Source organism: Crassostrea angulata, unplaced genomic scaffold (genome assembly GCF_025612915.1).
Source record: "Crassostrea angulata isolate pt1a10 unplaced genomic scaffold, ASM2561291v2 HiC_scaffold_65, whole genome shotgun sequence".
NCBI classification, from domain to species: Eukaryota; Metazoa; Mollusca; class Bivalvia; order Ostreida; family Ostreidae; genus Magallana; species Magallana angulata.
This window is the reverse complement of record NW_026441620.1, coordinates 19,038-34,561: the sequence shown is the minus strand read 5'-3', so window position 1 is coordinate 34,561 and position 15,524 is coordinate 19,038. Positions and strand designations below refer to the sequence as shown.

Here is a 15,524-nt window from a genome sequence, read left to right as displayed (position 1 = left end):
TTAATGCCTGTTGCACGAGCTCGCCTGGGCACGAAAATTGGGTACGAATTTTCATTTGAAATTTTCACACGTTTTGATTTATATCCTTTTATCAGTTGATATTTTGTTAAAACATATATAACAAAGGTGGTAGAGAATCAAAATTTATTTCTAACAAAATCAAGAAAAAGGGGCTGGCCCCTTAAATTAGGGGCCAAGGCACTCTTAAAGTCTATTACAAATAACTTAAAAACGATAAAGATTTTGTAATGCACTATCGAAGCAAAGTTGTTGATCGTACCAATATCTTTTAGAAAAAATAACTGCCACGCCCATTTTTTACGTAATTTGGGATTTTTTGGGGCCAAAGTACTTAAACTTTGACGTAATATATCTAGAAAAGTAGGCATATTTTGTTAGACATCATAGAAGAGAAAATGATTGAATTTATGATTTAAATCGACTCCACTTATCAAAACACGAATTTCTGTCCCCATTAAGGATCTAGAGGGCTGGCCCCTAAAATATTCAACCATTTGTATCTCAAAAATGAGCAAAAATGTTTGATAGGTGAAAGAACAAAAAATGTTAGTATTCGTAAGACCTTTTAAAAAAAAATCAAGAAAACGGGGCTGACCCCTTAAATTAGGGGCCAAGACACTCGTAAATTCTATTACAAATAACTGAAAAACGAAAAAGATTTTGTAATGGATTATAGAAGCAAAGTTGTTGATCCTAACAATATCTATCAGGTAAAATTATTGCCACGCCCATTTATGACGTAATTAGGGATTTTTAGGGGCCAAAGTACTTAAACTTAGACGTAATATATCTAGAAAAGGAGACATATTTTGTGAAACATCATAGAAAAGAAAATGTCTCTTTTGATGATTCTAATCGATTCCATCAATCAAAAGACCAATTTTTGTCCCCATTTAGGATCTAGTAGGCTGGCCCCTAAAATATTCAATCATTTGTATCTCAAAAATGATCAACAACTTTAGATAGGCGGAAGACAAAAAATGTTAGTATTCGTGAGACCTTTTGAATGAACTCAAGAAATAGGGGCTGGCCCCTTAAATTAGGGGCCAAGACACTCGTAAAGTCTTTTACATATACGGTTAAAAACGATCAAGATTTTGTAAAGCATTATAGAAGCAAAGTTGTTGATCGTAACAATATCAGTTTGTAAAACTCATTGTCACACCCATTGATGACGTAATTGGGAATTTTAGGGGACTAAAATCTCAAATCTTTAATGTGCTCTATGTGAAAAAGCAAAATGCCTTGTTTAGCATTTTAAAGGATATTGACAATCGTATACATTATCTGAAAGGTAGGGGTTGAGTGTAAATTCTGAAATTTCACTGATATTTTAATGGTATCGTTTAAAAAATTGAACGGAAGACCTACTCGTTACTCGTAGGATAAAAAAAAAAAGACTAATGTGGTGTTTTTAAAGATTTAAAGCGGGTCCAAAAGCAGTATTCTTACGAAATTTCAGAATCAACTTGTGTTCTATATTTCTTTCGATAACCGATACGAAAATGAGAAATTATTGGTATTAAAACAGACATGGAAAATGAAGGCGATACAGTGTATAAACAATGCATGGCATTATCGAAAAATCCACAAATAAACTTGCATAATAACTATTTCATACATCACATCACACACAATATGATAATTTTTAAATATTATAATCAGTGGAAATAAATATTATTTGAATTTTGAACTGTTATCTGAAGGTAAAGATAAAAGAATAAAATGTGACTATACTCTGTAGATCATTCTCCGTCCTGAAGTAAATGGTAATGTGGTGGATGCTGTGGATGGTGGTCAGATTTACCCACCAGGTGGCGGTTTGTCTATTATTTGATGTAGCACATTGACCTCCATTCCGTCCCAGGTCTGATTTACGTCCGTCTACAGCGTTACTGGCGTCAAATCTGGCGTCACGTCTGTCATTTGGTACAGGGTACTGTAGGTACGCTGGTTTGTTGAGGGCGACATTAACTGTGAAGATAAACACAAAGTGAACTCGGAGTGTATTTCTCGGGATTTACAATCGAACCCATGGTGCCATTGTAACTATAAACATAATTAATATTATACATAATAAAGTTTAACTATGACTTAGAGAAATATATTAACATACACAGTAATATAAACATATACTAACGGTAACCAGGGATGTATATATTTTGGTTGTAAATTCCACCTGATTTTAGAAATTCAGTCGTAAGATTGAACTGTTTGTTTATATAATTTGAATTTTAACTCCTTTTTGGTCAGTTCATTCATCCTGTTGGATTGCATGCTTTTTGTGAAGTAGTACTAGACACAAACAAAACAAAAGAACTTTACATAGCAACAGTCTAAAAATCTGTCTTTAAGTGGGCTTTAAATTCTGATGTATCGTGCCAAGATAATTGAAGGCAGCGGCACGATAAAGAACCAAACTGCATGATCAATGGTCCTATCACCGAGATGTAAATGCCATCATCAACTGCATCTGTTGATATTCCAGTATATATATCACCGTGCAAAATTCACTGTTTAATTTTAACTTTATTTTGAACTTTACTTTTATAATTCAGCATCTGTTTTACAATATTTTCTCACAATTTATTTCTTACAAAGTTACAAGTTTATTTAGTGATTGACACTTTTCGGACTCTATATGTTATTTCAAATAGACAGAGTGCCATGTCTCAAGATTTGCTTATCTCTTAAAATAACATTGTGCAATTATCAGTTTTTCGTTTCTTGGACATCAAAGACTCATTAAGTTTATTTAATTATTCCTTTCACTCAACTTACTTATGAGATTACCTGTCAATTCATAGCCATTGTTCAAATTCCTTTATATAGTTATGTACTATTGTCAATCGTCAGTCTGGAAAACAACGGCGAGCCTCGGCAACGTCCGACTCACCCAGAGTCTTGAGTCCGGAGGCCACTTCTGGCCATATCCTACTCGTTTGTAACATGTCTGTCTGTTAAATTGTTATAATGTTGCCATCGTTGAGTCTCGACCAATAAAAACGAAACCCTGCATCAATTGCCTGTTTATTTCTCTGGAACTGTATACTGGTGGACCTTCGGGAATACGGCAAACCTACCCTTCGTTCTTACCTTACGACCCACAGCGCGCCTCAACTTTATACCTTATACCGTTTACGCCAAAATTCCCTCACCCGGTGCGTACTGCACACGACCGATGCAGATCCAGAAGAAATCCCTAGCACCGTTAAAATCTACGCGGTCACATATACATGAAAGGAGAGTGGAAGGCAGACTTTCAATACATATTAGACCCTGCCATCATACGACGTGCAACATGGAGCCACTTTCTCCTCGATTCACATTATATTAATTTTTTTTTTAAACTTATAAATGGCATGTGCGGATCCAGCAATTTGGAAAACGGCAGGGGGTTCCAAATTATGAATATCAATTATATAATATCTAGCCTTAATTGCTAGCGCTCGAGAGCGCTAGCAACTACGTTAGTCTTTCACTTGAATACGCATGTTCGACTCCATAGTAGGGGATTCTGGGAATACTGCACTACTGTAGATAAACTGTACCATTTGAATTTCGTTTTATCATCTTCACATGAAGTGTTATGTTTTATTGTAAATGTCAAAAAGTAACAGTAGCTTAGGTCTTATATTGCAAAGTTATTTTCAATATTATAATAAATCATAGCTACATGTAACTTTATCTTAAATTTCTTCAAGCTCAGAAAACAACTTCGGATAGGTTTTCCGAGCTTGCAGGAAAGGCCAAACAAGATACGATTGCTACAAAACAGTTCCAATGGTTTTTGAAAATTTTCACTTCGTAATTGAAATATCAGTAGATACATAATTATTAAGGTACAGTCAGTGAGCTATGCCATTGCCGATGTGAAGCCCACTCAAGATTCACAACTCTCAATTGAAACCCCACTCCAGCACAATTCCAATACACCACTGTGTCTCCTATTGTTAATAATATTAATCGATTCAGAAATTTGAACCAATGTTTTTGTAATCTGCTTCTCTGTTTTATGATGGCTACAGCGCTAGCTCACCAATCTTTTTAAAAAATAAGCTTGTTTAAAAGTCTATAACAATGCAAAAGCGCTTCTTCCTTTAAAGTTTTTAGACACTAATTAAAAATTGGATATATAGTCTATCAACTGACATTCAAAATAAAGGTCTTAATGATCTGATATGCCATGAAGTGGGAATAGTTTATCTTCTTTAGCAAAATAGATAATACATGTGTAAAACAATCACTGGATGAAAAATCAAGTTTCAGCAAAACTGAAACTATATGGAAACCTTGCTGAAACTTGAAGTTGAAGTTTCATGTATAGTTTCCGCAATGCGGAAACCATTATATCGATTCAGCAAGTATCCGTTAGGTTTCAGTCAGCAGAAACTTTAGTCTAAGATTCCTGGTGGTTTCCGCAATGCGGAAACTAGATTTGAATCGTGTGAATAGTTGTGTAAATTATTATGGAAATATCAATCAGTTTCAGAACATTTCCGCTATGTTTCAGTATGCTGAAACTTTAAGTTAAGATTCCTGATGGTTTCCGCATTGCGGAAACTAGATTTGAATCGTGTGTATAGTTGTGTAAATTATTATGGAAATATCAATCAGTTTCAGAATATTTCCGCTAGGTTTCAGTATGCTGAAACTTTAAGTTAAGATTCCAAATGGTTTACGCATTGCTGAAACTATTACTTAAATTGATTTGAGTTTAATAGTGATATCATTTATTTTCAACAGGTTTAAGTTTAATTCTAGCCTTATAATAATGAATCCGTACATACTAAAATGTATAGTAAGGTTTCAGCGTGACTGAAACTATATGTATACATGTAACTTTCTTCAAATGTGGCAAATAAGGCGATTAAGAACCTTACTAAGTAATTTGAAAAGGAAAACTGATGTCTGATCTTGTTTAATGCATATGATGAAATCATTAATCTTAGGTACTCGGGCACATGTATACATGTGTATACATTCTTTGTCCAGGTGACCTCCTCTGTGATTTTCCTGTATATTCTGTGTGGATTGCAGGGTTTTTCTGTCAGGAGTGAACAAAAGACTGTTACATAACATATACACAGTACGAAGCGTGAGTTTATAACTGGAGCCCGGCAGGAATTTTTTTTTCAATTTGTGTGTACCTGAGTTAGTAAAACTGATAAGTAAATTATAATTATTTAGTAAAATAAATTAATATACCTATTTTGTAAGACTCCTTCTTAAATCATTTAGTTATCATTTGAATGAACTTTGAGGTACAGTAACTAATTAAGCAAACAAATTAAGGTAAAGTTGTTGTAAATTTTTACAAATCGTACCAAATATTCGTACAACCTGAAGTTTAGAGCTAATTCATTTGTTTTTTAATACCACGCCAACACATGTACACAGGAATTTTTTTTTTTAATTCTACAGTTGATAATAACAAGTAAAACCCACTTGGAGTTTGAGTCTAATATAATAATTGCTTAATTATTTACATGCATTTCGGACTTTACTACATGTATGACTGTATCATGATTCACTGGCGTCGGAAGCACATTGAAAGTGGGGGGTGGGGGCTAGACTAATCCTCAGAAATATTGAGGAAAAACCCTACAAAACCCTAATTCCCAAAATCATGAAAATCCTAATCCGTGGAGGGGGGGGGGGGGGGTATACCTATACTATATACTTCCGAAAATAAATTTTCCTACCCAAATTTTTTTCCCAAAATCATGAAATTCCTAATCCGTGTCGAGAGGGGGGGGGGGCTAGTTGCCTATTACTCCAACTTCTCAATCTTGCAAGGTAAATTTAGGAACAATTACATTTCCGGCGAGAAAAAGTGGGGGGGGGGGGGGGGGGGGCTATATGCCTATTGGTTAAGTCTAACTTTGCACTAAGTCCCCCCCCCCCAACCAACCCCCCCCCCCTCCCGGTTCGACGCCTATGTGATTTGTGCATTTCTATACTTTGTATTTACTTTCTGTACTGTAAACACAGATATTGATACATGTTTATGAAACATGCACATGTTTCTGTTATAAGATATAATAAGCATTATTTATAATTTTACTGAAGTTATAATACGTTATATTACAAAATCAGTTTAAAATCCAGCACTAGCCATGTGGTGCACGTGATTTTAATCCCATTTTTAAAATTTGATTATACATTCGTATACATTTGATGTAGAAAGTATACCAAATAATTAAAATTATATTTTGTTTATATATCAGTCCGACGTGTACGTCTTACTTCCCGGTTTGTTTAACGCGTTTGTATTTTAATTTCATAAGTATTCTTAACGTACTGTTCATCGCATGACCAATCAGTGCAATTGTGTAACTGTAAAATAATTGCCATCAATTCATCGTAGTTGTAAATTCACCGTACGGGTGAACGCTGTTAACCGGACCCCGTTAATTGATCGGCATCTAATTATATTTGTGATTTATGTGTGTTCATGCAGAACCTGCTCTGTGATGAACATACTATTTTCACACCTCTATATTTTGAATAAGAATATGACCGTGCTTAGAATCGCGGTGAAAATTGGACAAATCAAGACTAACTTGTCAGTAAACTATATATGGCTCTATCATATTTAGTTTGGCAAAATCATCAGTACATGTAAATAAAATATAGTTAAAGACAAAATCTGATACATATGTCTCATTAAAACTTGTTTAATTTCATTAGACATTTGTATACAAACGGTCGGCCATTTTTTTTGGTTAATCACGTGTTACAAATACAATTGTAACAAACACACGCCAATACTTTGTCGTATTTAACCAGGAAATACTGACTCCGACAGTTCTTATTTAAAATAAATATACATGTAAAAAGTATACTATTCGGTAAAAAATTATAATTTTGATTAAACATTATTCATTTTAAACTATCCCAAGATGCACTTTTCCAAGATTTAGCGGGTTCTGATTGGTCAGTATTGGCGCACTTTATGATTCCGAGCGAAGGTTAAAATGGACAAGAAGGTGCTGTTGTAAAATGGAGAATTGAGAAGCATTAATAGCCTCTACAACAAGGAGATAATGCAGGAACGAAAAACTCATGTCAAGGTAACTTAATTCACAATATAGATACTCCAAATAACATTTTCAAGGCTCTAATTTATCTCTCATTTGTAAACGAGATCTCGCGCCATCAAATCAAGATGGCGTCATTTTTTCAAACTTGGTTCGGCGTTTTAATTTTTATTACCGTATCTCTTTTATAAAATATATACGTTTTGACCAAGTTAACCATTAACCAACTTTATATGCATGATAATCAAGATTATCCAGGGTATACATATTATATAGTTATATAAACGTCCCTAATATATGAATGCTTGGTTGGTAAACAAGACGAACAATGAATCTTTCGCACATTATACAATTTACAAACTCTAAATGTAACGAAAAAATTTTATTAATTAAATCCGGAAAATGAAATCTTTCACGTTTTTCTTTTTCAGCATTGACAGCATACAAGGTCAATGTTTCCGGTGATTAGTTGCATCCTCTGTTCTCTGTTCGGTGATTCGGATGAATGTTTTGACCAGCTGGACGATGTGAACACAAGGTATTGCTTTGGAATTGATTATTTTCACCATTAACTTTTACATGTGTTGGATGTTTATAATTTACTGTAGTAATTTTGGGGAAATCCAGGTCTAAGTTCTTGAAAATTGTTTGGGGGGGGGGGGGGGGGTGAAACACACTTATTGTTGATAAGTTTTTCCATTGTTCAACAAACAATAATTGAATCAAAATGAAAATAATATAGCTTCAAACATAAAATGAAACATTTTAGACCAGATACTACTGTAGTCATTATATGACATAGTTTAAACAGCAACTGGCAACTGCATAGTAGCTCCTTATTCTCTTTTGAGAAGTGGACAGGCATAGCCTACATCCACTATGCCTGTCCACTTCTCAAAAGAGAATAAGTAGCTCCTGTATTCAGAATTTTATTCAGAATGCTTTTATTACATGTAAGGCTGAATGACTTATGTTTTATTGTTTAAAAATCTAAATGAAACTTTATTATTCATGTTTAAGATAAATAGAACAGACATAAAGTACAGCCCAGTGAAAGGAACAAGTTCATCGCAAGAAGAAGAATTTGAATGCTACCACTGTCCAGAACTACTAAGTCTGCTGTAGCCATGATGTGATCATATAAGTGCTTCACCGGTCTGGACAATGCTCAAGTCCCCCCAAAAGGCCTATTTCCATAAACTCCGACTCGGGTTACATCAACAACAGCCAAGGACACTCCTTATTGATTCGAATGGACACATCTCTACGACCCGACTAAACCTCTGCAGAACAAGACTTTTAAACTGTAAAGTATTTTCATTTCAAAAAACCTATAAACTTTAAAAGTACTTTTTTATATGATTCAATACCAGTATATTACAATGTCTGTCTGTAAGCTAGAATCTTAGAAAATCACATGGTTTTGACTTATTAAATGATTGATTAGACCTTGCAGATATTAACTTTCATTTTCTTAAATAATTTGTTATATTTGCAAATATTTTCGTAAAATATTAGACTCCATGTAACATATATCCTCACACCTCCAAGTTGATAAGTGTTAACTACTTTTTTTTCCATTTCCTTTGTTTAAACATTTATTGATAACTTAGTTTTTATTTGCAGCAATATATGAAAAATTAAGAAACCAATCTTAAATGTAAAAACACTGCATTAGGAGATGAATGCATGGGTCATAGAAATGATAAATTACACCAAACAATATTCAATTATGTCGTATATGAAAATATATAAAGACAACATATACCCCATGTAATACAATTTTTATATAACAAAATTACTTGGATGGAAAGTTGTTTCCATGTGGGTTTTATTTTAATCTGTGTTATTTAACTAATATATAATTGGAATTAGCTTTTATATTATAAGTAAAATGCTGGTATTGATGAGAATTGTAAGGTGAATGATCTGTGTGATACTTTGTATTTTATACATTCATGCTACAAAAAGCAAGTACATGTACATGTAGTAATACTTGTCATATATAAACAATGTATATTTTACTTTATGTCTTGGATTTAAAAATATTAATGTAGGTAAAGTTGTCAAATGTAGGAAGGTAAACCGTGTGTAAAGAAGAATATTCATCAGGAATGAAGTGTGTTGCAATCAGCATAATTAATTAAATGTGTACATCATATTTTTGCACATGATTTGACAGACTGCTCCATTGTAAGCTTTTTATTGGCCAACAAGCTTTTCATATCTCCCTCTGGGTCATCTATTAAATACTGACAGGCTTATGATATTAAAATCTGATCAGTTGGTACATCATAGGTGGATATGAAAAGTTCACTTTGGACTTAATGGATTATCAAACAAGAGGCCCATGGGCCACATCGCTCACCTGAGGAACAATAGGTATGATAAAGTCAGCTTAATGGAGTCATAATACAAATAATCTGGACAATGTACAATAATACATGTAGATCCTGTATATATAAAATCCATTTTCCCCCTTGGAACTCGGATAGCCCTGATTGCTGCCAATATTTACAAGAGCAGACTTTAGATACCGCTCCTGTACATGTATAGGGACTCAACGTTACGCAGGCAGGTATGTCCGCACACCTTAGCAACTCAACAGGTACCAACGTAAACGCAAGCAGGAATGACCGCACACTTGCGCCAACAGCTCGCCAACATAACGCAAGCAGGGAGTGCCGCACACTTGCGCCAGAGAGGCCAGAATACCAGCAGAGATGACCATTTACTAGTGCTCCGCCACAACCACCACAAGCAAGTATGACCGCACACTTGTATTAATGCGATACAGGGCAGGAAAGAGCGCACACTCTGTATCATAGGTTATAAACACGAAGATTAGATAGAGCAGGGGTGTCCACACACTCAATCTATCCGTACCTGTTCAAGTTTCACCCTAAACAGTCGCACATTGTAATGCAAGAGACACTGTCCCTATATATGTGCCGGCCTAAAATAATTCATAGTATCTAAAAATTGGAAATAAAAAATAAACAAACTAATCCGGCCTAACCCAAAACTACTTATGCAGAACAACTTATATACATTGAATATTTATTATTGTATAAAAATAATCATCACAATAATTGGTTAACAGTGGATGCATTAATTAAAATAATCAAGAATTAATAAATCAAGGGCAATAACTCAATACAGTAATACAAAAAGATTTTAATGAAAAAAATAGCTGCCTGCCTCAATTTTATAGTCATATCACATGTTGAGTATTGCAGTTTTCAAAAAGATCCTTTTCAATTGTTTATATATGGGATATTTAGCTGCATCAAACTCTGAACCTTCTTGTGAGGCCGAAGAATTGTCCTGGAGCCAAAGTCTTAACAATTATAAAGAATCATCTTGCTGATCCGTTTCTAAGAAGAAGATTTTTAAAGATTTGCTCTATATATTCCTATGTAAAACTTTAACACCCCCCCCCCCAATGTGGCCTCACCCTATCCCCAGGGATCATGATTTTCACAACTTTGAATCTACACTACCTGAGGATGCTTCCACACAAGTTTCAGCTTTCCTGGCTTATTAGTTTCTGAGAAGAAGATTTGTAAATATTTACTCTATATATTCCTATGGAAAACTTCAACCCCCCCCCCCCCCCCCATTGTGCCCCACCCTACCGCCAGGGATCATGATTTTCACAACTTTGAATCTACACTGCCTGAGGATGCTTCCACAAAAGTTTCAGCTTTCCTGGCTGAATAGTTTCTGAGAAGAAGATTTTTAAAGATTTAATCTATATATTTCTATGTAAAATTTCAACACCCCCCCCCCCCCCCCAATGTGGCCTCACCCTACCCCAGGGATCATGATTCACAACTTTGAATCTACACTACCTGAGGATGCTTCCACACAAGTTTCAGCTTTCCTGGCTGATTAGTTTTTGAGAAGATGATTTTTAAAGATTTACTCTATATTTTCCTGTGTAAAACTTCGACCCCCCATTGTGGCCCCACCCTACCCCCAGGGGTCATGATTTTCACAACTTTGAATCTACACTACCTGAGGATGCTTCCACACAAGTTTCAGCTTTCCTGGCTGATTAGTTTTTGAGAAGATGATTTTTAAAGATTTACTCTATATTTTCCTGTGTCAAACTTCGACCCCCCATTGTGGCCCCACCCTACCCCCAGGGGTCAAGATTTTCACAACTTTGAATCTACACTACCTGAGGATGCTTCCACACAAGTTTCAGCTTTCCTGGCTGTTTAGTTTCTGAGAAGAAGATTTTTAAAGATTTAATCTATATATTCCTATGTAAAACTTTAACACCCCCCCCCCCCCCAATGTGGCCTCACCCTACCCCCAGGGATCATGATTTTCACAACTTTGAATCTACACTACCTGAGGATGCTTCCACACAAGTTTTAGCTTTATTGGCTTATTAGTTTCTGAGAAGAAGATTTTTAAATATTTACTCTATATGTTCCTATGTAAAACTTCAATCCCCCCCCCCCCATTGTGCCCCACCCTACCGCCAGGGATCATGATTTTCACAGCTTTGAATCTACACTGCCTGAGGATGCTTCCACAAAAGTTTCAGCTTTCCTGGCTGAATAGTTTCTGAGAAGAAGATTTTTAAAGATTTACTCTATATATTTCTATGTAAAATTTCAACACCCCCCCCCCCCCAATGTGGCCTCACCCTACCGCCAGGGGTCATGATTTTCACAACTTTGAATCTACACTACCTGAGGATGCTTCCACACAAGTTTCAGCTTTCCTGGCTGTTTAGTTTCTGAGAAGAAGATTTTTAAATATTTACTCTATATATTCCTATGTAAAACTTCGACCCCCCATTGTGGCCCCACCCTACCCCCGGGGGTCATGAATTTCACAACTTTGAATCTACACTACCTGAGGATGCTTCCACAAAAGTTTCAGCTTTCCTGGCTTTCTGGTTCTTGAGAAAAAGATTTTTGAAAATTTCTCGAAATTTTTCATTAATTTCTAATTATCTCCCCTTGAAAACGGGTGTGGCCCTTAATTTTCACAACTTTGAATCCCCTTTGCCTAAAGATGATTTGTGCCAAGTTTGATTGAAATTGGCCTAGTAGTTCTTGAGAAGATGTTGAAAATGTGAAAAGTTTACGGACAGACGGACAGACGGACGGACAGACGGACGACAGACAAAATGTGATCAGAATAGCTCACTTGAGCTTTCAGCTCAGGTGAGCTAAAAAATGATATCAAATCATGTTCTATTGTAAAACATTAGATTATATTACTAACAAAGAAAAGGTTTATCCCAACTTGTAAGTGGGTCACTTTGACCTCATTTTGGAATTTATTGACATATTCAAATCAAATCTGGGTCATACCTCTATAGTCAACTACTATCTTGTAGTGTATTTTTTTTTTAAAGATGGATACTTTAGACTTTTCAAAAATATTTTACGGTGTACATATTCATTGTAATTCAAAACAAATTGAGACAAGTGCATCATGTTCATGTAACAGTTCAGTTTCCTTTGTTTATTCATGTACGTGCAGTTATTTTGTAAATTGCATTCATATTTTTAAAAAAGTAAGATCTTTGTTGCATTTTTAAAGGGAGATCTTTTTTTTAATCGAGATGAAAAAAATACAAATGTAAAGATTTCTATGGGAGTTTTTTTTGTGTGTGCAATTTTATCATTTTTTAAATAAAAGTCCCCAATAAGGGAATTGCCATATGGATGTTTCTCCATTATTGTATCTTGGCTGTATCTTATTTATTATTGGAAACAATTTCAGATTTTTGAACAAAATAAATTGGGAACTGTTTGAAATTGTTTTGTTTTTACATAAAGTAGAAACCTTGCTCAGCTTTTGTGAAAGCAAAAATATAAAAAGTTTCAGTAAGTTTCAGTTGCGGAAACCCTTTGTAAACAATATGTTTCCCAATTGTATATGGAGGTTGAAACTATGCAGAAACTTCAAGTTTCAGTAAGTTTCCGTCGCGGAAACCATTTGTAAACAATATGTATCCCAAACGTATATGGAGATTGAAACTATGCAGAAACTTCAAGTTTCAGTAACCATTTGGATTCATGGACAGCCTAAGATTCAGCACTGCGGAAACTTAATGAAACTTGAAGTTTCCGTGCTGAAACCTGTCGGAAACTTAAAGTAACCTTAAGTTTCCGCAGAGTTTCCAAAGGGTTTCCGCAGCGCTGAAACCAGATATTTCATCCAGTGAATTTGTACAAACAATTGCCGTCCTCGAGGACTTGATGTGGTCTCTTACATGTAAATGGATGCCTTTCATCATCCGGTACTAGTGCAGATGCAAGATAATATTCAGGGAAGTTTTGAAAACCTGTACATTTTATTATGGGTTACATGTAAACCCTTCTAACATTATTTTTATTCTTAGAATCAGTTAAGCAACAACATGCTTTCTTTGTTGTTGTTTTTTATGGGTAAAAAGAAAGCTACGTTTAGCATTGTCGAATTAAATTTGAATTTGAATTGAAAAAAAATGTTGACAAAACAAGAACAAAGAAAATTTTTCCGGTGATATCTAAAACAAATGTATACATATATAATGTTAATATAATAATCAACTAATACCAAACAGAAAAATGTACAACAGCATCAAAGAGGTTTTTGTTCTAATTCAATCTAAAAGCAATAATAAATGTTTTACTACCGAAAAAAGTAATTTAGACTGTAAAAAAACAAGTGACTTTGTAAGACTATAATTAATTTTTTGTGTCCATGTACATTGATTTTGCATCATTTTACTTTCGGTACATTGTATTGTGCCTAATAACAGACAAAAAATCAGTAAACAGTAAAACATGTAAACTATGTGTTTGAAAATTCCTTTTTACCATCTTGACACTCGTATCCCTGCCGCCCAGAATCACAGGAACCATTGAATCTGTTACAACCATCACATGTGCAGTTACATTTTTCTAGACAATCCGGTCCAAACAATCCATATGGGCAAGCTGAATGTGATAAATAACATACAGATGAGATTAATAAACTAGATACATGTATAAGTGCTAAATCGTCCACTAAAATGTAATTAAAACTGATTTTTATTTTTTTCTTAAAATGTATTATATTTCCACTCACGTGCTTCACATTTTTGTCCATGATAACCAGCTTCACACCCAGTTAAGCATGACCCGTTGGTGTGGAAGCACTGAGTAAAGTCACGGCAGTGTCTACATTCTTGTTGACACTCAGCACCATAATATCCTCGATCACAAGCTATTGGAAAAATGCAATCTAGAAGTTGGTCAATACAATGAAACGGTAATGAAAAAAAAAAAATTGACAAAACAAGAACAAAGAATTTTTTTCCGGTGATATCTAAATCAAATGCATACATATATAATGTTAATATTATAATCAACTAATACCAAACAGAATAATGTACAACAGCATCGAAGATGTTTTTGTTCTAAATGCAACCCAATTAAGTTCAAAGTTATAGTCAGATCGTGTTTGTCAGTTAATAATCAAGAACGTTGGCTTAAACTAATTTGTATATACTATACATTTTTAAATCTATTGTTAAAGCTAAAAATACATGCGCACATTATCTCTATGGATATTTTATTATCTTAAATACATGTAACATAAAAATAACTATTGTTTCAAATTTCTAATAACTCTAATAATGTTGCTTTTTTGTTTTGTGCCTGTTTGTTTTACACAGCATCAGTTGGATTGATTTAGAGGCATTATATTTGTTTATTCATCTTGCATTACACATCAGTTATACTTTAATGTCGGCTTTTTTGAAAGACAGGTTTTGATCCTCAGTCGTAACTTTGCATATTGGTAACAAAACTATTTAGAGACATGCACTTGGAATCAGAAGCTATCGATAAGACTCAATTTTGTTAATAATTATTTAAAATCCGACGAACAGTAAATCATTCCACAGAAAGAGAAGTCGCTACCCCATTGGTGGCGTTAAGATATAAAGCAAAATCATAGGAACACACACACTATACATTATCTCGTATATCTCGATTTATAGAAATGGTGTTCGTTTATCTATAAAATTATGAAGTTTACCGTTACAGGTTAAAATAAGGCAACAATAAAGAATTGTAAAACATGGCAACATCAAAAATATCATTAGATGATTTATTTAATTTTTGAAAATTGGTTTCGTTGCATTATTTGTGTTCCATCATCCTTACATACAAAGTAAGATGTGAGTAGCGACTTAATGTATTGCTGTTTTTTTTTAATTTGAAAAAATACACTGAAAATAACCGAGTTTATTATCATATTGTAAACAAATGCTTGTGAGTTTGATGGTGATAGACATCGTGTCAATTGATTTTGCTTAATCTAAAAGCAATAATAAATGTTATTCCTGCCGAAAACGGTAATTTAGACTGTAAAAAAAATTGACTTTGTAAGACTTTAACTAATATTTTGTGTCCATGTACATTTATTTTGCATCATTTTACTTTCGGTACATTGTAT

General features: G+C 34.2%; 2 long non-coding RNA genes across 2 annotated transcripts; one reads left to right on the top strand and one right to left on the bottom strand.

Annotated features, from left to right (window-relative positions):
* Positions 1–1,777: 1,777 nt before the first annotated feature.
* LOC128168881 (uncharacterized) lies at positions 1,778–14,280 on the bottom strand. Its single transcript, XR_008241472.1, has 3 exons — positions 14,151–14,280; positions 13,901–14,020; positions 1,778–1,995 (listed from the first exon to the last, which is right to left on the bottom strand). It is a non-coding gene; the product is annotated as an uncharacterized LOC128168881 (long non-coding RNA).
* Positions 5,997–8,350, top strand: LOC128168882 (uncharacterized). The gene is made up of 3 exons (XR_008241473.1): positions 5,997–7,097; positions 7,496–7,602; positions 8,085–8,350. It is a non-coding gene; the product is annotated as an uncharacterized LOC128168882 (long non-coding RNA).
* Positions 14,281–15,524: the final 1,244 nt, after the last annotated feature.